At 37.5% G+C, this 24735-nt stretch overlaps 1 long non-coding RNA gene across 2 annotated transcripts in view; it reads right to left on the minus strand.

Moving 5' to 3' along the window:
- Positions 1–24735, minus strand: part of LOC141517205 (uncharacterized) — a 324047-nt gene that overhangs the window by 22388 nt on the left and 276924 nt on the right. For both annotated transcript variants that reach the window (XR_012476807.1, XR_012476806.1), the window contains exon 4: positions 923–1086. This is a non-coding gene — a long non-coding RNA (uncharacterized LOC141517205). The remainder of the gene's footprint in view (positions 1–922; positions 1087–24735) is intronic.

Below are 24735 nucleotides of genomic sequence, written 5' to 3' on the forward strand. Positions count from 1 at the left end.
TCTCTCTCTGTCTGTGTCTGTGTGTCTGTGTCTCTCTCCCTCTGTCTCTCTCTGTCTGTCTCTCTGTCTTTGTCTCTCATCTGTCTCACACATACACACACACTTTACTCAGAGGTTACCATACTATGCAAGGTAAGGGTATCTTTGCCTTCCTGAAACTCTCTGACCATTCTTAAGCAACACCGCCCCCCAGTCTCACCATGAGGTCAGGAAAGAGCTGCTCATAGGATACAATTAAATTTTCTTCAAGTTTCTTACTGAATACTCCTTACTTGGTTCTTGTGCTCCTCAGTGAACAATTTGATCAACCCAAATAAGAAAGAAATCCAGGAGACTTTCAGTAGAAAATGTTTGTTTTTTTAAGAGGGGAGGTGAGGAGAGAGACACTGAGAGATAGTAAAATTGCTATGCACCCATGCCTTTTCACCTTACACAGCAAGAGGGACTGAGGAGCTAAAATAAACAAGTCCACTTCATGTGGCACTTTTTCAAGGTACTGTTCAAAACTTCATTCCATCCTCATAATACCTTTCAAATTTTTTTTAGTGGTGGGGTCCTTTTATAATCTAAATTGTCTTAAACCCTAAATGTTTTTATCATTGTTATTATATTGTTTCTATTGTCATTTGTCAAACTAAAATTTAAAGTTGATAGTTTTAAAAATATTTAATTGTTTATCAAAATACATAATACCTTACATGCCTGCATAAATAGTATGTTTTATGAAAAAATTTTACAAAACAAAAAATAACAGATAAGCATGAAACTTATAAGAAGTAAAAAAAATTCAGAGAAGTATTGGGAAGACATATATAGTATTGCAGAGTAAAGCAAGCTACATGCAAAATGACTACAGTAATATAAACTGAAAGACAAACAATAGAAAGAAAAAAATTAACATTGTATAGTTATAATGACTTACTTGGATCAGAAGAAAATAAGAGAAAATACACTTCCTTGTCTTCCTTCAAGAAGATTTGAGGGCATCTTATGTCAAACTTAATTGTTGTGTTGACTGTTGATCTCAATTTCTTGTTTTCTCTCTCCTTTTTTATTCTTTGATAGGAGGATAGAAGAGATTCCTCACTGGGTAGGTGAAAGTGGGGGTTGGAGGGGAGAATAAAACATTCAAATGAAAGTTACATAAAAATAAAATATATCAATTTCTTTTAACTTAATACTTACTTCAAGGCCTTCATTGAGTTATTTGAAATGGTTTCCCAATGGGCATGTGAGATACCTGTCTTCCCATATTGATAAGAATATTCTATCAACCTTTCCATTCAAAGCAATGATTTCAAAGTAGTAAAGAGAGTTATGGAGCAAGCATAGTATAGCTATTCTTCTATTCAGTACTCTTCTAGAACGGAATGGGGAGGAAAATTCTATGGACCTAATCATGTAGCCCCAGAAGGATAAAGCTAACCAATCATTTAAGAACCAACTCTAATATCACCTTTTCTACAAAATCTTCTTTGTCAGAAGAAATTTCTCTTTTGATTTTCTCATACATTTTTTATAGATTGGAAGATCCTTACAGTAGAGAAAGCAGTCTTTTCACTTTATATAATATATGGCATGATATCACATATCCCATAGATATTTAATAAATGCTTGTTAAATGAATGAATGAACAATGTCTTTTGTAGAATTGACATTAATCATTCCACTCCAGAGACCATGGGCATTATTCAATATTAATTCATTGCATATTTTACTGACTACTTACTATAATAATAATCTATGTGTATTATTATTTACAATATTTTGTTTGTACTTTATTATTAATAATAATATTATTATAACTAACATGCACCACTTTAAGGACTACAGAGTGTGCCATGAACAGAAAATACTGAAGAAATATACATTGTGAGGGGTGGCTAGGTGGCGTAGTGGATAAAGAGCACAGGCCCTGGAGTCAGGAGTACCTGGGTTCAAATCCAGTCTCAGACATTTAATAATTACCTAGCTGTGTGGCCTTGGGCAAGCCACTTAACCCTGTTTGCCTTGCAAAAATCTAAAATATATATATATATATATATATATATATATATATATATATATATATATATATATTGTGGTTTGTGACCTCAGTGGACTTGATTGGAGGGGTGGGGTGGGGGGGAGCATTCCAAGAGAAGGAACATCATTAGCAAAAGCATACTGTCAGGAAAAACATGAGTGCAACAAATGGAATTAAAAAGATTAATCTTCCAGAGTTCAATTTTGGCCTCAGACACATACTAGCTGTGTGGCCCTGGACAAGTCACTTAACCTTCTTTGCCTTAAGATTCCTCTGCAAAATAAGCTGGAGAAGGAAGTGGTGAACCACTCCGGTCTCTCTACCAAGACAACTCTAAATGATGACATGAAGAGTCAGACATGATTGAAAACAATTGAACCAATAGGGTGCATTCAAGAAACGAAAAATAGTTTAGTTTAGTCATAGTACAAGTTTTATGAAGAGATAACACAAGAGATAACGCTGACAAGATAAACTGAAGCCAGAATATAGTCAGCTTTGAATGCCAGACTTAAGAGTCATTAAAGGTTGTCAAGTAGGACAGATACAATGTGACCAGAGTAGGGTTTCAGAGGATTCAAATTTGCTGTGCTATGCTCTAGAATCTAGGGGAACTGGTTTGGGTCAGAGTGACTCCTTGAGGACTGAGAAGCAGTAAGGAGCAAAGAAGCCTCCAGAAGGGATATTTGTTTTTCAGGAGGCTGAGTCCATGTTCTAGATAGTATCCAATTATGAGTCTATGAAGTATGGTAATCACTCATCCCTGGAATTATTACACCCGCTCTTAGGCTCAAGCCCACAGACCCAGTACAAGTTGAAACAGCCTCACAGAGTCTGCCAGCTCACTCCTTTCCTTTATCCCTCTTCCTGATGCACAGGTCTGCCTTTTATGAATCCTGAGTTGTTTTTGTTTCAGAAAAATAGTAATAAAATACATGTACCTTTCTGGTTATTAATTTTCTGCTTTTTTTGTTTATTTATCTTAATGGAAGCTGTTTTATTTCCTAGCTGTTATATGAAGCATGAGGTATACTGCAAACCAGTCTCCATGTGGTTAAGTCAAGGTGGAAAGAGAAAGAATCTATTTGATTTCTTTTTTTTTTGTTTATTGCCGCATTACTTAGGTAATTGCTTGGTTGAGTCAGACTGACGGCACTCGTCTCCCTGACTCCAGGCTTTTCCTTTATTTATCAGCCTCAGCTATTACCAGAATGTCTTGGTTCATGTGACCATTACAGCCCCAGTAATATTCAAGAACCGAAATTGAGCTTTGTGAGGTATCAGGAGTGAGTCCCTGACATGTACCACTTGTCTGCTGCAAGAGTGGGAGGAAGGGATGGAGCTAGAGCCTGGGACTCAAGAGGACTTGCTGTTGAAAGAAGGTTTGTCCTTAAGCCAAGACAAAGGTCTTGGGGGACACCACCCAGTCTGACTGGAATGAGACAGGCTGGGAGAGGCTGTGAATGAAGGACAAACACTTAAGGAAACTCATAGGATCAGTGTCAAATAATTAATTCAAGAAGGGATAGAGGAGTAGGAGTTGGAGATGAGGGTACTGAATTTGGAATCAGGAAGACCTGGGTTCCGATCCCAGTTGAGACCCTAGCTAGCTGTGTGATTTTGAACAAGTGTTTTAATTTCTCTGCTCCTCATTTGTAATATGAGGGCATTGGACTAGATAGTCTCTAGGGTTTTATTCAGTTCTAAATCTATGGTACCATGAAGAAGAGGAAGAGGAGTTTACGTGTGACTAGAACTCTTCAATTTTAAAAGTATGATATGCAAAGAAAGTGAGATTAGGATTCAGAAGAACTGGAGTCCTAATCTGGCTCTATTGTTGACATATGTCTAACAGCACAGGGTTTTTATTTAATCTCTCTGGACTTCAATTTTCTTAGGTGAAAAATGGGAGGATGGCAAGTTGTGTGGGTGGATGCAAAAGAGCTAGATGTATTATAACATCCCTTCCAGTTTTAATATTGAATAAATCTAGTCCTCATCTTGTTTGGGTTTCACAATGATACTATGAGGCAGGCTAGGCAGGTCTCATTAGTCTCATTTCTATGATAAATAAATGGGGGATGAGAGAGGTTAAGGTTATAATGAAAATAAGTTGCATAACTGGAATTAGAACCCAGGATGCCTAATGCCAAGTTAAACATCTTGTAAACAGGCCAAAAACTTAAGAGAAAAAAGTGATGCAGCTACCTATAGTCTCCTTGAATCTCACCCCTAATTTTAAACACCAGAGTAATCTATGGATCATTCCAACAAAGGAGGAAGGTGTTTGTAATTCAGACCCAGCAGACCCAGCAGGTTGTCTCCCCAGGCTTATTCATTTAATGTGCCATTTTCCTTGTAATGACTTGGAAAGAACTGGTTGTTCCTTCCAGGTCCTTGGAGACATATCTCAGCTTTTTAGAGGAAGAACACAAGGCAACTTCCAGACTACTGAGGGGGGAGGAACAACCCCACAACAATTAGTCTGTTAGTCTATAAGTCTCACATCACATTCAAACACACAACTTCTCAGTATAGGGATTGTCTTTGCCTTTTTTTGAATACCCCTTGCTTATCACAATATCTAGTATATAGTAGGCACTTATTAAATGCATATTGATAATTAACTAGGCCTGACACTATTTCATCTAAATTTTTGAGATCATATTCAACTGTATTCAGTCCAATTCAATTAAAATAATGCCTTATAAGCACCTAATATATGCTGTCTCAAATACTGGAGAGACAAAAACAAAAACAAAATAATCTCCACTCTCAAGGAGTTGATAGTTTACTGGGGCAGAAGAGGATTATTGAAGAAGAGAAAGATTATAATATTTATACAGGTAATTAAATAAAAATCACATGCTAAATAATTTCAAGAATGAAAGTAAATAAGTAAGGGAATAAAGAAAGGTCTCATGTAGGAAGAAGTGCTTGAGTTGTGTTTTGAAGGAAGCCAAGGATTCAAACAAGCAGATGTGGGGAGGCAGCTAATTTCAAACCTAGGAGACCACCTGTGCAAAGGCACATGGGTGGAAGATGGAACGTCACATATAAGGAAAAGCTCACAGGCCGGTTTTCCAGGAATGAAGAGTAGTTGAAGAGGAGTAATATGAAATAAGACTGGAAAGGCAGGTGGGAGCCAGATTGTGCAGATCTTTATGTATTTTTTTATATTTATGTAAATGGTTGGGGTTTTTATATTTTTATTTTATTCAGGTATTGTGGGCAATGAGTAGGGAATGGTGTGGTCAGATCTGTTTTTAAGAAGTTTGGTAGCTGTGTGGACAATGATTTTGAAAGGGCAAGTTCTCATGTTCCTCTCTGAGCTATGTTCCTAATTCACCAGATTTCCTTTTTCCATCACATACCAGCATCCTTTTCACCCTAAAAAATTCCTCTACCCCTATAGCTTCTCTCTCACTTATTAGGCAAGTCTTTCTGCAAACGTTTTTAAGGTTCCTGCCTTCCTCTCCAGGTTCCACTACTAACTGTCCAGATTTCTGTCTGAAAAATCTTTCCAGGGGAAGAGCCAAGATGGCAACAATAATGGTTCATGTCTTAGGCACTCTTAGGCAGTTCTCCTACTCAAGGTAACCTGGAAAAGAGCAGAAAGGCTTTGCTACCCGGGGTTGGGAGAACGGCCTGCCAGAGAGGTGGCCCACCAGAGCGAAAGAAATTAAGCCTCCTGGAGGCAGCCCCAGAGCACTGGAAGCCGGCCTCACAGCAGCTGGGGAGTTTCCTGAGCTACACCCTGAGGAGCACCAGGCACAAATTGGGGGAACAGGGGGGACCCCTGCCAGAGCGAACACATGAAGTCCAGCCCTCGGGGCACACAGCAAGCAACATGGCCACTGCATTCCAGATCCAGGAAACAGAAGCAGAGGGAGCTGGTAAGCAGGAGCCCCCAGGGCAGGAGCCCATTGGGCTGAGGGAGGGGAGTGAAGAGAGACTGATGAGCTCTGTCCTCTGCCCCTGGAATAGGACTCTGGGACTCTGAACACATTCAGGTCTTGATTTCAGTCTAGGCCCCCCCAATAGAACAGCAGGGGCTCCCTCCACCTCAGCCCCGTGGCAGAGGGGGGAACATATGGTCATTCACAGACCAGGAGGGAGGACAGAGCCTCATACACTGAGACCCTTGTGGGAGTATCCCAAAAGCTCAGGAAGTACCCCCAAAACAGGCTTAGGCTGGGAAAATGAGCAAGCAGAGAAAAAAGAGGAAAACCATTGAGAAATACATTATCTATAATCCCAAGAAGGATCAATATATACTCAGTCTGAAGATGAGGAAGCACAAGCTCCTGCATCTAAAGACTCTAAGAAAAACAGAAACTGGGATCAGGCTATGACAGAGCTCAAAAAAGACTTTGAAAAACAAATGAGGGAGTTAGAAGAAAAACTGGGAAAAGAAATGAGAGAGATGAAGGAAAAACATGAAAATGAAGTCAGCAGCCTAGTCAAGGAAATCCAAAAAAATGCTGAAGAAAATAGCATGCTAAAAACCAGCTTAGGTCAAATGGACAGTTCAAAAAGTTATTGAGGAGAAGAATGCTTTAAAAAGCAAAATTGGCCAGATGGAAAAAGAGATAAGAAAACTCTCTGAGGAAAACAAATCCTTCAGATAAAGAGTAGAATTCAGGGAGATTGATGAATTTACGAGAAATCAAGACTCATTACTTCAAAACCAAAAAAATGAAAAATTAGAAGAAAATGTGAAACATCTCACTGAAATAACAACTGATATGGAAAACAGATTTAGGAAAGATAATTTAAAATTATTGGAATACCTGAAAGTCATGATCAGGAAAAGAGCTGACGTCATTTTCAAAGAGTTACTACAGGAAAATTGCCCTGATATCCTAGAAGCAGAGGGCAAAATAGAAATGGAGAGAATCCACCGATCCCCCCTGAGAAAGAGATCCCAAAAAACCAACCCCTAGGAATATTATAGCCAAGTTCCAGAACTCCCAAGTCAAAGAGAAAATATTACAAGCGGCCAGAAGGACACAATTCAAATATCACGGAGCTACAGTCAGGATCGCATAGGACTTAGCAGCAACTACATTAAAAGCTCATAGGGTTTGGAATATAATATACCAGAAGGCAAAAGAGCTTGGAACGCAACCAAGAATCAACTACCCATCAAAAATGAATGTCCTCTTCCAGGGAAAAAGATGCAATGAACCAGGGGAATTTCAAATGTTCCTGATGGAATGGCCAAAGCTAAACAGAAGGTTTGATCTTCAAATACAGGACTCAGGTGAAGCATAGAGATCGGAGGAGAGGGGGAAAATATGAGGGACTTAATGATGATGAACTGCATGTATTCCTGCATAGAAAAATGACACTGATAATACTCATATGAACCTTCTTCGTTCATAGAGCAGGTAGAAGGAGCTTTTATAGTTGAAGCACAGGAGAAAGCTGAATTTGAAGATAAAATATGGTGTAAAAATGGAGTCAATAGAAGAAAGGGAATTGTAATGGGAGAAAGAAAAAGGAGAGGGGGAATAGGCCAAGATATTTCATATAATAAGATTTTTCTTTATTACAATAAGCTATTGCAATGATATGAAAGGGGTGAAGGCAAGGGGAAATTGAGGGAATCTTCGCTCTCATCAGAGGTGGCTAGGAGAGGAAACAGCATATATATACTCAATGGGGTATAGGCATCTGGAGTAAGAAGGGGGGACAGGGGGAAGGGGGAGATGTGAGTGATGGAGAGGATGGACCATAGGGGGAGATTGGTCAGATATAACACATTTTCTTTTTTTACTTCATGCAAGGGGCTGGGATTAGATGGCCTGTCCAGGACCATAGGGCCAGGTAGATGCTGGGCCTAAGGGGTGGTAGGGGTGCTCAGGGTCTCTTGGCCCCAGGACCAGGGATTTGTCTGCTGCACCACTCAGCGACCCTACAGCAGAGTCAGAGTGAAAGGAGAGAGAAAATATAGTACATGGTAGTGGAGAAATATGAAAGGAGGGAGTTGCGATCAGCAATGGCAATGGTGGAAAAATATGGAAGTAACTCTTGCGATGGACTTATCATAAAGAATGTGATCCACCCACGACAGAGTTGTTGGTGCTGAAACAAAGACTGAAGCACATTTTTTATTATTATTATTTTTGGGGGGTACAGGGCAAATGGGACTGGGTGGCCTGGGGCCGCATAGCAGGGTCATTGTTGGGTGTCTGAGGCCGGATTTGGACCCAGGTGCTCCTGGCTCAAGGGCCAATGCTTTGTCCACCACCCAGCCACCCCTACTATTATTACTATTTTATTTTATTTAGGGTCTTTTTACTTTTTGGGGGGTTTTACAGGGCAGTGGGGTTGGGGTGGCTTACATGTCACATGACTGGGTGAGTGTTGGGTGTATGGGGCTGGATATGGGCTCAGGTGCTCCTGGCTCCAGGGCTGGTGCTCTGTCCATTGCACCACCTGCCCATACCTACAATTATTACTATTATTTTTTATCTTAATTTTTTTCTCTCCCCTTTACTTTATCGCTGAAGCGAGTCTATATTTTTGGGGGGAGGGGGTATTTTGTTTACTCTTAAACAAGAATATTTTATTATATGTGTACAAAATGAGAATAATAAATATTAAATATTAAAAAAATAAAAAATCCTTCCTCAAATTTCCTTTTATGTTTTGTCTTCATAAGTTAAAATGTAAGCACCTGAGGGCAAGAACTGTCTTTCTTTATGCTTCTAGGTTTTCTTTATCTTTGTATTCCCAGAACTTAATACAGTATCTGCTATGTAGTAATCATTTAATAGAGGCCTGATGACTTAAAAAGATTAGAGACAAAAAGTGAGAAGAACAGAAAAGGTGCTACTGAAATAATTGAGGCAACATGTGATGAGGAACTTAACTAGAATAAAGAACCTGTGTGAGTACACAGAAGGGATGGATGTGAGACACACTGATGTAGAATCAACAGTTCTTGGTAAATGACCAAGCATGATTCACAGGTTACAAATATGGGCAGCTAAAAGAATGATGGCACCTTAAACAAAAAAAATGGGGAGAAAATTGGGAGAAAAGATAGATGAGTTTGGGAAAAAATACGACTTCCATTTTGGATATAATGATTTTGAGATGTCCCACTGGAGAAATCTAACAGGAATCTAGTAAGAAGCTAAGTGGTGCAATCAATAGACTGTTGGGCTTGAAATTGGGAAGATCAGAGGTTTGGTTTTTTTTGTTGGGGTTTTTTTTTAGGTTTTTTGCAAGACAAACAGGGTTAAGTGGCTTGTCCAAGGCCACACAGCTAGGTAATTATTAAGTGTCTGAGACCAGATTTGAACCCAGGTATTCCTGACTCCAGGGCCGGTGCTTTATCCACTATGCCACCTAGCCGCCCCAAGATCAGAGTTTAAATCCAACCTCAGACACTTCTATTTACATGACCCTGCATAAGTCACTTAACCTCTTTCTGCTTCAGTTTCCTTAGTTCTAAAATTGGGAATAATAGATTGCTATGTGGAAAAATGAGTAACATTTGCAAAATGCTTTGCAAAAAAAAATACTATATGAATGCTAGCTATTATTAGCAGGACTGAAATTTAATCGAGAAATATGAAAATTTAAGTCTAGGATTGCCAATAATTAAGAAAGACAATGTGGGCATTCATTCTAATCCTGTTTAAAATAATTCTATGTGTATGTACTAAAGAGTCATCACAATGTATTTTGATAGAAAACTGACTTTCTGAGAGTCAGGAAGACATGGCTTCAAGTCCTCCCTCTGCAATGCAGTATTAGCCAATATTGGGAGAAAGAGTTCTCTATTCCAATGAAATCACAGATATGATCCACCCAAAAACGTATTTTCCTAATGGCAACTTGCTAACAAGAAGAGATATGTAAAAGATACCTTCAAAGACATGTATGCCCAGAAAGGCAGATTGGCTACCACTGGCAATTAGTCCTGTTGGCAAAATGAGAGTCAACAAATATCTGGACATTCCTCAATCTACACTAGGATACACACAATATCCAAAGAAGGCTTCAAAGGCAAGGAGTCAATATATGGAGGATTTGGGAAAGTATCCAAATTATAAAAGGTACAAAGGGATGATGGGCTTATGAGGCGGCATCTACTTCAATCAGTCTTCAGAGCATAAAGGAGAGGATCTAAATTTTTATCCCTAGGTCACAGAGGGCACAATGCTTACCACAAAGCTAGCATTTAATAAATGTTTTTTGAATTGGATACCATAAACTCTACAGTACAATTTTCTCTATGCCATACTGAATTGTTTAGTTAATTCCTTCCTAAATCTCTATCATCTATTTCTCGGGTATTGCTCTTCTCCTGGGCTTGGGGATCACATTTGGACATCATAATCTTGACATCCCTCTTCATTTAGCCTGGCTAGTTACTTAATTTGGAGGATGGGAAGGTAACATTGTTTATCAGTTGCATAATTTTTTTATTTTAATTTTTTTAGTAAGAACTACTTCAAGGCACCTTTATTGAATTTCACAGCATTGCCATAATTCTGGTTCTCCAGAAAATTAATTTTCCTGGAACACTCAATTCCCCATCTAGTGATCTATATGACAGCCTTCAAGATCACTCCCAGACTCTAGTCTAAATTAATTTCTTCACTTGCACCAGCTCTTCATCACTTATGTATTCTCTTTCAGCTTCTCTCTCTGTCATTGCATAGCTCACTGCTTCCCAGCACACAGGATATCACCCCATCATGTACCATCCCAATCTTAATTTTGCTTTTACTTCTTTGATTAAATGAGAGGGAGTCTGAGTTACACTGCTGGTAGGTGCCATAATCCATTCTATGCCCAAAAGCGAAAAGCAGGGTCCTTTTTCCACCTCACAATGATGACCTTGCATCAGCCTAAGGGTTCTCCTTTAGTCAAAGCATAGAACCTTAGGCTGAAAGGGTCCATAGAGGTCATTTTTCCAGTATCCTATGCTTACAGAAATGAACTTTTCTAAGAGTTGATTGAACATATCTAGAGATGAGAGCTGACTACTTAAAGAAGCATCCACTACTGGGTAAATTCTATTTTTTAGAAAATACTTTGCTATATTAAAGAAAAATATATCTTCCTGTAATTTCAACCCATTCTTTCTACTTCAGTCCTCCAAGGTCAAGGAGAATCAAAGTAATTAATCCCTCTTACAATAGGAAAGCCTTCATATATTGGAAGACTGCAATTTTGCTACCATGGAAAGACTCCAGAGTCTTGAGTCAGAGGACCTGGATTCAAATCCTGTCTCTTTTGTTTCTTTCTCATACAACCTTGAGCAAGTTGCTTAATGTCCCTGGTCCTCAATTTCTTCATTTTTAAATAAGGGGTCTGGAACAGTTGGCCTCTCAGGCTACTTCCAGCTGCAGATCTAATACCTTATGATTATGGATAATTGCTCCATGCCATTTCTTTCCTCCACTCTTCTTTTCTCTAGGATAAACAGTTTCAGTTCCTTCTACCATCATCCATGACATAATTATCAGTGCTCTCTCTAAACTGATCACCTTCTGAATATACTCCAGTTTTCTATTGTATTTCTATTCTATTTAACATGTGGTACCCAGAATTAAGCATAATATTCCAGATGTGAATAGATATAATTAGGAGTGAAGGGAGAGTCTCACTTCTCAGGTCCTAGATAGGTCTCTCTGACTTATTTCAGTTGAAAATTGAATTATCATTTTTGACATACACATAGCAATGTTGTCTCCTACTGATCATTGATTAATGTTTGTCCTTTGTTCTTCAAAAGACCATGACATCAGGGAGCTGATGGCATGACATGCAAGTGAATTGTATTGGAGTGAGAAGATGCAAAGTCACCAGCCTCATTTTCTCTTCTGCAGTCATCTGGGTCTAATGGCCAGATATAGACCGGTATGACTCGAGATGGTCCTCTGTCTCCTATTGAGATTGTAGTCAAAGGAGACTCCCAGGAACCCTGTCCTCTCTCAGAGAAAACACACTCATATCTGCTGAGAAGGAAGCCCCTTGATGATATCCAGGCCCTCTTAGATCCTGCCTCCATCACTGCCTGCCTGGTAGAAACTCTGCTCCCATTTGCCTTTGCTCATGCTCACTTGTCACACATTCTGCTGTGACTCGCAGTGACTTATTCATCATATCAGAGTGCAACTTTCTGTTTTCTCAGACACCCACTTTAATACCCTGACATTTCTGTTCAGCCCATAACATTCTGTCAATTATTTACATCTCACTCCCTTGTCCATTGCCATTTCTGCTGGTGTTGCAGTGATTCCTGATCCACGCTGCTCACTAAAAGCAAAGCCTTAGTCATCCCTCTTAATGTCCACACACGGAGCCTTTCAATGGTGTGCTTTACGTCTGCCCATCAATCATCTGCTAGCCATGAACTATATTATGCTGTGTATTAGAATAGTCCAATATGAACTGCCTGGAGGGGAAAAAGAAGAGGCAGGTGTATCATTTCATTTCCTCATGAAAAGCTAAGCAGAGGCTTCTTTTTCTCCTCTAGATTCTAGGTTTTTGGCACACATGATTCTTTATCATTTTTGTAGACATCCAGGACACAGCTAGGTCTGGACCTGAAATAACAGGCATCAAGTCTCTGTGTTATCATAACATGTCACATGTATCTAACATGCACCCTTATTCTATATCATGCTAGAATATAGGCATCATACAGGAGGTATGATAGAGTGTAAGAAGGAAAATACCCCAAAAGAAGGTTATTTGGCTTCTGAACTTTTACTCACTCTCTCCTGCTTTGCCAAACAATATCAGGGAAGCCATGTAGCATATAGTACACCAGAAAGAACACTAAATTTTGAAGTCAGAAGATCTGGTTTAATATTTAACTCTATTATCTTCTACCAAAGTGACCTAAGGGAAAAAACATCTGACCCTGGTGGGTCTCTGTCTTTTCATTTATAATAGAAGGTATTAGGTGATGAATATCTTAAATAGGATATGGAAGAGAGACAGATATGAGACATAGAGGTAGAATCAATAAGAAAATGTAAGTGATTGAAGAAGGTTATGATCCAGGACAGCTAGAAAAAGAAAGGTAGCTTCAGAAGAAACTAAAACTTAGAGAAAAAAAATATGGATTTGATCTTCTAGAACAAATGACAAAGTACATAAGTGACTTAAATCCTAAGTGATTTCAGGTCACCTAGGCTCAGTTGCCATCAGACAAAGGAACTGAAACAAATGGTCTCCCAAAGTTCCTTCTAGTTGTAAGATTCTTTATCTTGATTATAACACCTAGAACCCTGAAGGACAGTGTAAATGTTTAGTAATGAATGAGCTGAATGTTTCACCCTGGAGAGAGTATTTCCCACCAGGAAATTATACTGCATGTATTTTGTATTTATTTATTTATCTCTGTTCACATTGACCACTATCACTCTCCTCTCCCCTTTCCCTTCTTCCTCCATCCCAGAATGTAACTACCAGAGGGAACAGACAGTTTTGTTTTCATCTTGTATCTCCAGGACCTACCATTGTGCCTGTCAATTCTAAATGATTGATAAATAGATTGAAGAAGAAAAGGAGGGAAAAAATCAACTTCTATTAATGTATCTAGTCACTGAGCTCCAACTACTTGGTACCAGCAGAAGTTCACAGTAGCCCAGGAAGCCTGCCCCTGATGTTTGAGCATGAGCAGGAAGAAGAGGAATAAATGTATTCAATTACCATGAAAAACAGATTTCTTAGAACTTAAGTAATTTTGGTGGGAAAAAAAAGCAAAAAAAAAAAACTCAATATTTCTAGTTATAGGGACCCGAAGTATAAGTAGGTCACAGAAGGAAACACACCAGAGGCAGATCTCTGGCCCATCTGTGATTTAGTAGGTTAATTCTAGTGAGCTGTCTGATTTTATATACATATATATACATATATATATATATATATATATATATATATATATATATATATATATAGAGAGAGAGAGAGAGAGAGAGAGAGAGAGAGAGAGAGAGACAGACGGGGGGAGTTCAGGTGACTTGCCCAACATCACACAAATTGCAAATAACTGAAGTGGTATGAACCCAGGTCTTTCTAAAATGAGGCCTAGGGCTCTACCTAAAATTCACTTCTATTGGCTTATAAAAAATTATTTAAATGAGGGATAATATATATATATATACATATAGACAGACTCATACATATAATGTGTATATGCATATGCCCATGTGTAAATATCCTTCCTATTCAAAGAAATTGTCTTCCAGTTATTTCTTCAGTCATGCTAAGTTATATATGCAAAAATTCACACCAGGTAAAATAATTTGTCAGTCCCACTTGGAATAATTGGCACTTAATTAATGGGAGATCTGGAACATTTAGAGAAGCTACTAGTTCAAAGAAATGGTAGATTAAAAAATCAAAGTTGAAAAATGATCTTTAAAATGCCTCATCTACCTACAGTAATAAATATATTCTTCCCAGTATATTCTGTTTGTTACTAGGCAGGAGAACTCTTTAACTTCAGGTAACTTCGAATTTTAATTCTTTTTCAAGAGTAATGCTATTATTATACTGATGATAAAAGAAAGGTGGAAATCTGAGTCTGGAATGGAAATAAATATTTTACTTTAAAATGTGTAACCTCCTACATAGGATGTGAAAGGGAAAGGACAGAAGGAAAAAAATAACCACTACCAAGTTCCTAACAACTTAACTAACCTTTCACAACTTCACCAGACTTCCCAGGCAAGTATAATTACAGTTTTGCATAACCATCTAATGAAAGGAAGTCCTTCTTGCAGTGTTAATAAAGGACGTTGCTTAATGTGTTAACGAAGCAAAGGCGCTCTGTGTAGGTAATGTCATTTTGTAATTAGTATGCTCATAAGATGACTTAAGATTACAGTTTATCTGCATCTAATAACCACCTATCAGCAGCTTTACCACTCTGTCTTTTTCAATATCTCTTTCCTCATGAGTAGCTTGTGTTCCCCACCTGCTCAGTGGGACTCCCTGGCCTATGGAATAAGCGAGAAAATGAGACATGCCACAGAGGAGCAAGACCGGGGATGCTATGGGGAGTGGGGGCACACCAGCAGAATGAGTAAGCAAGGGAGCTTTGTCACATAACGGAGAGATTTCACAAACACTATAATTTATTTTGAAACTATTCTTTAACTTCTCATTTTCCTTTAAGTTCCATGGACCATGTTGGCAAACTCATTTTAAATAGTAGATTGGTTCCTAAAAATACAACCCACAGAGGGAATGCAGATAATGGTAGAGGCAGGCAGGGCTTGGGGAGGGGGCAATTCTCTTTCTACTACTTTGGTCAGAGAGGAGCAATTCATATCTAGTCTGTGAGAGCTGTATCAAGACTGATCTGCTCTTTGATGGATGAAAAGAACTCAATGGATGACAAGTCCAGTCACATTTTTCCCCTAGATTTTGGAACCACATTTAAAAAAATACAGAATCTTATGAATGACTGAGTTGACCTAGTCAATAAGAAGAAGCGAATTAGCCCAGTTGATTTAATCAAAACTGCCAGGAAAAGATTGAGGCAGAAAACAGATTAACTTTCTATAAAACTGATTTACCTAAGGAATTCCTCAATAATAGAGACAGGCAAACCGACCACCTCCTAAACAATATTAATGTGCCCTTTTTATTAATGACAATATGAAACTAATAATCCAGATATTATTGGTTCATTACTGAATATCAATTTCACCAATTTGTAGAAACAAAATCTTCACTCTAGCAGTGATCAATTCAACTGTAAAGTGGAGAATTTTGAAGATTCTTCTTTAATGTAGATAGGGAAAGGAAGCAAATATTATGAAAGGGGAATTTTGGGTAATATCCTTCTGCCAGAGAAATTGGAGGTTAAGACAGTGATTGGCTCATCATTGCCATAAACCCAAGTTTCCATTGCCTTCTAAGTGCATATTCACTAGTCTGCTCTTCTGAAAAGTGGTTTCCTGAAGAAGAGATGATAAAATAATGCAGCTTTCTTTTTGATTTGTATAGATTATGGACTTTGGGTGCAGAGCATTGCACTGTATAAATGAATTGGTTAATTTGGATGATCTGCCTTTGAGTTCTTTTTTTTTCCTTTGTAACAAGGAATGGCCCTCCAGGTAGTGTAGGTAGGAGAGCTATTTTTGGAAATCAAGTTAAAGTAAAAGAAGATATTAAAAAATATTAAAGCCCATATTGTCCATTGCTATACTTGGAATTCAATTAAGTAATCATAATTATATTTTTCTATATATTAAAATAGATACTATAAATATTCTGATCATAGTAAGGATTTAATGAAGTAATGATGAATATTAATCACATATATAATAAACTGAAACTATGTTTACTATCTGTTTTATAATAAATATAGATTAGATATAACATGTTTACATATATATAAGTACTAATATATGATAATAATCAAAGATTATTAACAAATCAATTGGTATAAGGCTAAGGTATTATCTATGTTCATTTTTACACATTTACTCACAACCTTAGGAAGCAGCTATAAAAATGGAATGAGAAAGTTACACTATGTTAAGTTGTGAGGCCTACTGAGATTCTCCCTAAAACCTCAATAGTGTTAGCCAGAAGTATTTAACCTTGGATATTCTATCAGGACTCAGGAGTAAAATAATTCAGAAAATATGAATAGATACAAGACTGGAAATTTTTGCATATTTGTGTATAAAATGTATAGAAGCAGAGGAGACCTAATCATAGAAAGACAAAGCCTGAACGTCAAAAAGGACTTCCAAAACTGTGATCTACAGATGTACATGCAATTCTGTGTTAGCATCAAAAGGACAGATTCTTTCACTAAATCGTCTGTGACTTTTGATCTCAATTCCTCTGCAAGGCAAATATGCTGAAAAGGTCAAAAGCAGAAAGAAAGTTACCTTATATGCCAAAATTTTTGCACCAGGACATGAGACAGTAAGTGCCTATAAATAAAGGAAATATCCTTCAATCAGAAATTGGCTATATAATCTGTGAATATAATAAGGCAATCATCAGGCCATAAGAAACAACAAAGTATTAAGAAAAGCAGAGGGAGACCTATATGAACTTTCTCAGAGAGAAGTAAGTAGTGTCAAGAGAATACTATAAACAAACTGACAATAATACATACAAACAAAAAAAAATACTGAAAGGCAAATCTACTTATCAAATGGCCAAATTTGGCTTTGGAGAACAAATGATAGTGACTGTGGATGGAATGGAGCAGTTGTGAAGTTGGTTAGTTTTGCTTAACTATTTTGCTACTACAAGGGAAGTTTCAATGGTTAGAAGACATATATTAGGAAGTAATTCTAATGCAAAAATTAAGGATATCTTTAAAATCTGAAAAAAAAACTAGTGGTCACTATTTAGATCAAAGAAATAATGATTTTTTTTCTATGTGAGATTAAACATACCTCCAAATGAAATATGCTTTGTTTAAAAAAATTAGAAGCTTATAAGAATGAATAAGAGGCAGGGAGATTGAGTATCATTTCCTTGGAGTAAGAAAACTCAAGTCCTTCTTACAAAATATTCTAATTCAATTATCATTGGCAGAGCCCTTAACTTCTTGATGGCCTAGTCATCCTCTTAGACTTGAAGCTACATTTGCATTTGTAGAGAGTTTTCATTTTAGAAATATTCCTCATGGTAAAATCACAAGTCTACCCTCAGACCCTCCATTCCCACATATCCCCATGCATACCCACCCTCATACTCTCACATTCATGCTCCTTTGGGCACTCAAACACACATGCATGCATATATCCATATGCACAAAGATGAAGTAATGTCAAGATCAAGGATGTGCAAAGCAGGCAGCCAGTCACCCATTGGACAAATGAAAATATTGAAAAGGTCAGATATTTGGTTCTTTCAGAGAGATGATCTAATGTTAAAAAAAAAGATGGCTGAAGTGTTAAATTTAGAGAAAGAAACATATTGAAAAGGAACTTAAGCAAGAGTAAAGTTTTCACGAAGTCTGCACTGTGCATTTAGAATGATGAACAGGGACAGCAAAGATTTGATATTTGTTCTGATATTTCTAAGGAAGCTGGATGAAATAAAGTGTTTTGAGGAAAATAGAAGTAGTGATGAAACATTGTGTCTAGGGTGACTCAGAAAAAAAGGAGCACCCCAAGAAGGTGCATGTCGAAATCATGAACGAAGACAATGGAGATGCATTGCTTTGATATTGATGTCATTGCAGCTGCAGTATTCATCCCACCAACCCATTCTCTCAGATTATGTAGAGATTCTGAAATGTTTCAGATTCCTATGATGTAAACGGGTTGAACTATGGCCACTGTTACCTGCTTCATCACAGTATCACACCCTACTTTTTGCAAGGCAATGGGGTTAGGTGACTTGCCCAAGGTCACACAGCTAGGTAATTATTAAGTATCCCAGATTTGAACTCAGGTACTCTTGACTCCAGGGCCGGTGCTCTATCCACTGCACCACCTAACTGCCCCCACCACAGTGTACTTTTGGCAAAACAATTTTTGAGCACAAAACAAGTCTCCAGTTCATCTCACTTTATGAGATTTGACTCTAGCTAATTACCGAAAATCAAATTAATCCTCAATAGGTACCATGGAATATGCACTGACTGGAGGCAGAAGAGCGAAGTTCAAATCTGTCCTATGATGCTTAATATCCACAAGACCTTAGCCAAGTAAATCAATTTTCTAGTGTCCCTGGGCCTCAATTTCCTTTCTGAGAAAAATTAGAAAGTTTGAAATAGATGGACCCTAAAATTCCTCACAGCTCTACAGCTATGATCCTAAGATTTGCCACTTCCAAGTATGGTTAAAACATCTTACCAAAGACTCTAAAATTGATCTTCAAAAATAGGTTCCAAAATATTCTAGGCAATGATAAAGAAAGTAGTTTTCCAAACAGATGACTCTTATTTGAATCAGCAAATTAGGGCATATTCATTTTTTAAAAGCCCTTCTCATTGCTTGATAGTCACATTTATAATGTTTTACATTTCCCCCGAGAAATTTTCAAAATTATGCTGCCAGAATAAAAACAACTGACATAGGTTGTCAACCCCCACACTCCAGTCTTTGAGAAGATTGCCTAACCAACTAAGCTAAAATAACAGATAATTAGTTGGGCTGGGCATATTTCTGAGCTATTGTTATTACTCATTTCTAAAAACAAGGCCAGGGGAATGCTTAGATATCTAAAGGTTCTAAAAAAATGAGAAAACTTTGATGAAAGGGTAACCCCCAAAGCTTCCAATGCTTCCCAACTTAAATCCATTCCCAAAATACAGGGGAGCTAATGGAGCCATTTTCTTTTCAAAGAAATGTATCTTCTTGAAGCAGTAACTGCGAGGCAGATTAAGACATTTCCCAAGCATTTGCTAACCTACTTACAGACATCATTGCTCCCTTGGGCCTTCGTAGCCTCACACCTTCCTTAACGGACTAGCTGAATAGGTAAATGGGTTATATCAGGCCAGGAAATCAATGTGTATACTGTGTTCTCAGCCACAGATGAGCCTGCCGAAGCCATTTTATTATAGCTCCAGGAGCTGTATTGATCTGACTGTAACTACTTGGAGGTGGCTAGCAATCCAATGAAGACACGTCCCTCTGTCCATCCAAATGCCTTCTCCCCTCAATAGTTCTTAAAGAGTAAGTGTTCACAGATTGAATTAATTTAATGTTTGGCTAATCAAAACTGACGACTCTGGAACTTAAATGCTATTAATTACTAAGAGAAGCCAGCCCTGAAACTAACACCATCATAGGCTAAGGAGGACTAGTGCTTTCTTAGTTTAAAAAAAAAAGGTGATGGGGTAGATTTCTGTAAATATTCTATTTAATTTTTCTTTTGAATACGAATAATGCACTGTCATTCTCCTGGCCACCCTCATCAAATATCACTACGTGGGTTTGTCCACTTTCCAAATTAGACTATCTCCCCACAGACAACAGTTCTACTTAAAAGTCATAGTGCCAGAAGGAGGGGCAAAGCCCCTTACTGAATTATAGTGAAGAGGGTAAGGGAAAGAAATTGCAGATATTCATATGGCTAATGAGAAGTCACCAAGGCACCTCCAAAAGGCTACTTCAAAGCACAGAGGAAGTAGAAAGGAAAGAGACCTCAAAGGGACCTGGTGCCTGCCATTTGCCAGTCAAAATTCCTTTCCGTATCAGGGCTTTGTTTCTTATTTTTTCTTGCTCCCATTACAGAACATCCAGAAACCATTCCAGGTTTGAAATGGGAAATGTCAAGGGCTATCGAACAATAGCCTGTGTGTTCTCAGGAAGGGTCAGTGCTGAGTTATCACAGGTGTTTCTACTCTTGCAAGATCCTGGGAATATCACAGCTAAGCAATTCCATTTGGTCCTTTGCTAAATTCCTCTATGCCTTTGTCACAAATATGTATACTGTCTCTATACCAGGCAGAATTAAGTTAAGCTAAATGTGCCTAAAGAGGAATTAACTAGGGAGTAAAGACTATTATATAAGATTGAGAAGCAAAAATACTGCTCCTACATCCATATTCCTAGATAAGTTAGAAAAAACAATGGACCTTTACTAAATGTATAGCAACCTTAGCAACTGAGGTGATTGGGGGAAGGAATGCAAAAGCAGGATCTGGTCCACTTTAGAAGCAAGTTAACTTAGTATTTACTAATTAGAACCATTTTTCTTCTCCCTTATTCAATCATCAAGTTTAAAAAGACTCAGCAAAGTTACTTTGGAAAGAGAGAGTCTAAGGTCTAAATTGGCTTTATGGGTTCAGGAAACATATTGGCTTTAGGGGGAACCAAGCACCCCATTCAACAGAAGACACATTAGAAAGAAATTAATTCTTCCACTGTTTACCCTTAAATCCCTTTTGGAAACAGTTTTAAATAAAAGCAAATGTGCTGTGTACATTAAAAAGGCACTTGGAAAGACAATAGTACAAAACTAGGATGTTTTCATTGAGGAAGTAGCAATCTAATTGCTTCCAAGTATTTTGTTTGCAAATCATTCCACAAATAGTGGGAAAATGATTATAGATTTAAAGCTAGAAAGAGTCTTAGATGTCACTAATTCAACTCTCATGATTTACAAATAAGAACACTAAGTCCCAGGGCACATAGTTAGCAAAGTAGACAAAGCACTGGTCCTGGAGTCAGGAGGATCTGAATTCAAATTCAGCCTCAGATATCTACTAGTTGTGTGACCCTGGGCAAGTCATTTAATCCCAATTGCTCCCACAAAATGAAATAAAAGACTAAGTCCCAGAAACCAATTAAGATCACATACCTAGTAGAGTGGCAGAAACAAGATTCCAACTTATGTCTTTGGTTTTCAAATGCCACAATGTTTTGCACCTCATCCCACTATTTGTTACACACTGATCTATGCATTAGAAGATTTGGGTTTTAATGCTTTTATTGCCTCAAATTTAGTATCTCTATGACTCAAAAAATAATTTAAATCTCTGTGACCCATTTTCACTTTTTTGTTTTTTAGTGATACAATCACTCACTAGATACAAGAAAACTATAAAGAAAAACAAAGAAAAAAGTCATTATACATGCTATTTTGATGGAGGGGGTAGAAAGAAAAGCTGATCTTATGGAAAGAATAATGAAAAACCAGTAGACAATGTGCACCACTGGTAATCACAGGATGTCAAGAAAAGTGAGGAAGGACTCCAACATGTTGAGTAACCCCATCATTGCCCCTCCCCCCATTTTGCCTGTCCATTTGTGTGTTTCTTGTCCATGAATTATGGACAAGTCATGGCTGAATTGTAATCTTGATCATTGGAGGGAATTCCTATATTGATGAGATATCCCAGATCTATTTGAGTATCTTTAAGGCAACTATATCAGTAAAATTAAGAGGTTGAATTATATACTCTCCCTTAGATTCCTTCCAGCTCTAATATCAGATGCTAGATGGTCACTGAAGGCAGCCTTTGGTATTGATCTCAAGAGTGTGTTAAGTCAATTAGCCCAGGACCCAGAATTCCAAAAGCACCTCTTTTGATCTTCCAAACTAGTAATAAAACTCCATTCTTCATTGTTGCATTGTATCGATTATTCAGGGAACAGTTAAGTTCCTTTGATTCACACTAAAATATCTCCCCAGATTTAGAAAATTCTGTGGCCATAACACAGTACCTTAGGAAAACAATTTACTGCAGCGAACCAAATTTTATGTAGAAATATGAGTTTTTCATAGAGGCAAACTAATGCTTATTTGATGAATAAAGCCTTAGACTTACAAATCACCCATCATATGGTAAGTTACACTAGCCAACTGTGCAGATTAACTATACATGAAGGAGACGTCCCCAAACAATGATTTCACTTCAAGCCAAGGAGCAATGAGTACCCTTTTTCTATTCTCTAATTTACACTTTCAATTATAAATACCAAATTATGTTTCTGATAACAACCTTCATTCTGTGAGTAGTGGCACATGGCCCCCAAAGACATGCTGTTGGTAATAAAATGAAAGAACAAGTCATTAGAAAAATTCAACCCTGCTTTGAGTTTTAATGGACCTGTGCTCTAAATCCCAATATGGTAGAACCAGAGGTTAGAACTAGAAGCTTGAAAGAGATCTTTGAGAAGTTGTACTTTAGATAGCTGAGTGCAAATGGGAGGAACTCATCAAAGGGAGAATATTGGCAAAAATACAAGAAGAAATTCTACAAAGGCTTCTATAACTCCATGAAAGAACAAGTCACAATGAATCATTAAGGCAAACTAATTTTTCATTGGTGGGGGGAAGAAAGAAGGGTACATCCCCATGCTATAAGGATTACTGTCAGGGAAGTTACACAGGCTCATTATCTATAATGTGACTTCATGCTGTCATATGATGTAGAATTCTGGTCAGGAAAGACCAAAAAAAATATCCTTTGAAGATCTTAAAAATTCTAAGAGTTTCTTCCTTCACCTGTATTTAGAAAAATACAGAAAAAAATGTTACTAGAAGGCACTTTAAGCATCTAATCCAATACCTTCAATTTCTAGATGAGAAAAAAATAATTTCAAAGAAGGGAAATGACTTGCCCAAGGTTACTCAATCAATTAGTGATGGAGATAGAATAAGAATTTGTCTTTTCCGACTCTTAAGACAGTGCTTTCTAGTATGATACTGCATCTTCAGTCCTTGCATTTGTGAGCTCACTGATGAGGCTATCCTCTCCTATACTACACTTTGCATCCCAGTCATATCTGCTCACTCTTTTTGATTTGAGAGCATGCTCCCCCATAAATCCTCTTTAGATGGTCTGCCTAACATATGTGAGCCTCCGTTTAGGCCTTTTTTGCATTTTGTGATTACCAGCTGAACACTCAGGCTGTCCATCTTCCTCTGCTCTTGCTACATGACCAACCTAATTCCTTTTTCAATCATCCATTTCGTAGATAATATCTCATGCCATTTTTTGTATGCAAGTTATCATTAATGATAATCTATAGCCTATTTACAGTCATCATCTTTTTCCATAGACCATTTGGTCATTCACAACTTAGATTCTTCAGAGTTTGTAGCATTCTATGAGTCAGGGCCTTATAACATCATCAAGAAAATGTTCATGTTTAAAAGACAGTTTTTTGTGTCAGTGAGTAACCCAGAGTGGTTAAAAGTACTGTTCATTTTTACAAGTATTACTCATTCTGAACTCTGTCTTATTCAATGTTGGGCTCTGCTTATTATCTATCTATGGTACCTTTCCAAGATACATACTGTGATGTGCTAATAAAAAAAGGTACTCTATGACATAATTTAGGCATTGGACCATTTTATTCCATTTATTTTTCTTCCCACTTTGAATTGTTAGACCTTGTTTAGATAATCTTATCCTATAGCTGGCATTTAAAGTTTTCAAATGAATATAGAAACTCAAATAAAATCAAGATTGCAATAGGAAACCCTGGCATCCCCTCCTCTACCACACAAAATACTTTCCTTTTCTTCTGGCCTATGATGTTAGAGTAAATAGGGTAGATTAGATTAGCCACCTACATATATACATATATATATATATATATATATGTATATATACAATATATATATATATATATATATATATATATATATAGTCCCCAGGATAATAGGAATATGAGAATTGATGGTTATGCTAGTATTTATATTTCAGAAGGACAAGCATTCTCTTTCAATTCTGAGAGTAGTCTGCAACCTCTGTAGTTTTTGAGTTAGAAGTGGACTTGATTCATGGCTGAGAGTTCCACAAAATATACATAATCTAGATGAAAGAGTGAAAACTGCAAGAACTGGGCAGCAACAGAAGTGGCAAAACAGAATCTGCAAATTATAACTGGACTTAATCTGAGTCAAAAAAAATCAGTGGCACAGGGACAATGGGCAAAAAGAGAAACTGAGAAATGAAAAGTAAAAATAAAATGAGACTCTAACTATAACAGAGAAGAAACTCAAGGACTGAGGGAAAGTTTAGAATAAAAGTCTCCTCTTTCCTCAACTTTTCCTTCCCATGACTATCCTAAATAGACCCTACCATGTTCTTCTCTCCTCTTTTACCTAATTGTTTACTACATCCTAATTTGGCATTCAAACATGAAGAGGAAAGAGTTTAGAAATGAAAAAAAAATTTTTAATTAAGTAGACAGTCTCATTGTAGGGGAACACAAGGGAATAAGATTAGAAAAGTAGGGTACAATAGTTATTGAAATAGATGAAGTAGGGGCAGCTAG

This window comes from Macrotis lagotis, chromosome 1 (assembly GCF_037893015.1).
Source record: "Macrotis lagotis isolate mMagLag1 chromosome 1, bilby.v1.9.chrom.fasta, whole genome shotgun sequence".
In the NCBI taxonomy this organism is placed as follows: Eukaryota; Metazoa; Chordata; class Mammalia; order Peramelemorphia; family Peramelidae; genus Macrotis; species Macrotis lagotis.